Source organism: Dysidea avara, chromosome 1, assembly GCF_963678975.1.
Source record: "Dysidea avara chromosome 1, odDysAvar1.4, whole genome shotgun sequence".
Taxonomy (NCBI): domain Eukaryota; kingdom Metazoa; phylum Porifera; class Demospongiae; order Dictyoceratida; family Dysideidae; genus Dysidea; species Dysidea avara.
Genome location: NC_089272.1, coordinates 5,354,466 through 5,356,210, shown reverse-complemented (window position 1 = coordinate 5,356,210; position 1,745 = coordinate 5,354,466). Strand labels below are relative to the sequence as shown.

The 1,745-nt window shown below is 39.0% G+C and overlaps 1 long non-coding RNA gene across 1 annotated transcript; it reads left to right on the top strand.

The window, feature by feature from the left end:
* The first annotated feature begins 230 nt into the window (after nucleotides 1–230).
* Nucleotides 231–1,477, top strand: LOC136249845 (uncharacterized). The gene is made up of 4 exons (XR_010698365.1): nucleotides 231–801; nucleotides 850–1,239; nucleotides 1,295–1,351; nucleotides 1,404–1,477. It is a non-coding gene; the product is annotated as an uncharacterized lncRNA (long non-coding RNA).
* Nucleotides 1,478–1,745: the final 268 nt, after the last annotated feature.

The following is a 1,745-nucleotide window of genomic DNA, read 5'->3' as shown; positions in this document are numbered from 1 at the left end:
ATGGGAGCCATAAAAGTTTGAAGGCATTTGTAGACTGTAGACTATAGAGTAGTGTTGTGCACCCAATACCACAGCACCTGTATACTATGGTGCAAGGAGCTAGTTAGAGTTAGAGACTGTAAATTCTGGTAGCCGCCATATGCATAGATTGCACAGACTAGCTAACAGGCCACCATATAACACAGTTTTTACAACAAAGAAAATATGACTGACTATAGTACATTCACGTTGAGCTGAATCCTGGGTTGTTGGTTAAGAAGCCATACAAGATCAAAGGCTTTAAACACAATGTTTATGATGCATTTATTCGTAAGCCCATGTTACGGGCGCACACTTAATTGTTGAGAATATGGCGTCCAGTGCACTGTCAGCGAGTGCAGAGCGAAACCCTCTTGGAAAGAAGTTCAACAGCCAAACGAAGTATCTACTTATGAAACTATGGGAGTACTGTAAGCAAGAAGCAAAGAAATGTAAAATTTTTATCAACATCACGGAGAGAATCTCGAAGGCCACCGATTTTGTATGTAATGCCTTCTTTGCTGGGTTTTGGCATACATTACGCCACGCAGGGATTTCCAGGACATCCATTGTAAGAGTTACAATGGAGCACCACAAGAAAGGCGGTTTATCTATGCCAAGAAAAAGGTACAAAAAGCACTTTGCACAAGCCCGCTCAATTGTAATCGTCAGGTACAAATGTTCACAAGTCCATGTTGATGCAGACAGTTTTGACCGAGATTCCATCAGACAAGATCCATTCATTGTACGGAAGGAAGGAAATTTATCGCTCTCAAAGATTTGGTAAGTTAAATTTTGTACCCTGGAACTTTGTCACGTACTCCGTCTTAGGCCAAACTTAAGAATGATGGTGTTTTCTCTGGGGATAGAACATAGCTTTAAAGAGTGTTGAGTGATATGGGATTTAAGTACAAGACGATTAATGACAAGAGGTTAGCATTGAAACTGTTTGTGCTTTAATGTCACTACACGTATATGCAGGATATGCTATGAGCATCCCTGCATAGTCCATCAGCATCATAAATATTAAAGACGAATGAAGTGTAACAGAACTGAAGGAAGACCAATTGTGTATTTAGATGAAACTTGGGTAATGAAGAACTTCTAGAGCAATTCCTCATCCAAACCAGCAGTGATAGTGAAGATGGCGATGGTGGTATTAATGAATCTTCCACTAGCACCAACGGGTCCAAGTCTTCTTCTGGGCTTACTTCATCTGATGTAAGATTGTTTGATATTTGCAGCATTGGTGTTACAACTTGATTTTGTTCTCCAGGAGTCATCAGGTAGCTGGGATTAAACTCTGTGAAGTACATGAAAATACAGATGAAGCGTAAGTGTGTGCACTTTAATAAAAAAATATCATTGCTTTATTGTGCTAGCAGAAGTTGAACATACCATCCGTTGTATATTTGATCAGTGTAGGAGTGTTTGGAAGTCACTACAGGTACTATCAGCCTAAATTCATACAAACAGTATTACTTCATTTGTTGAAACTTTTAGAATTTTTTGGGAATGTAACTTCAAAAAAAAATGCTGGCTGGAAAAACTGTGTACATGTGTGGGGAAGTGATGAGAAAAGGATTAAAATGACAAATTGACTAAATGGGAACAGAAGACGATAGGCAGCTGTGTGGTGAATGAGAAGTAAAATACATGTTGTTTGGCTCACTTGCAGGAACACCAATGCTGCATAACAGATTTTGAGCTGTTATAATTTGGTTTTT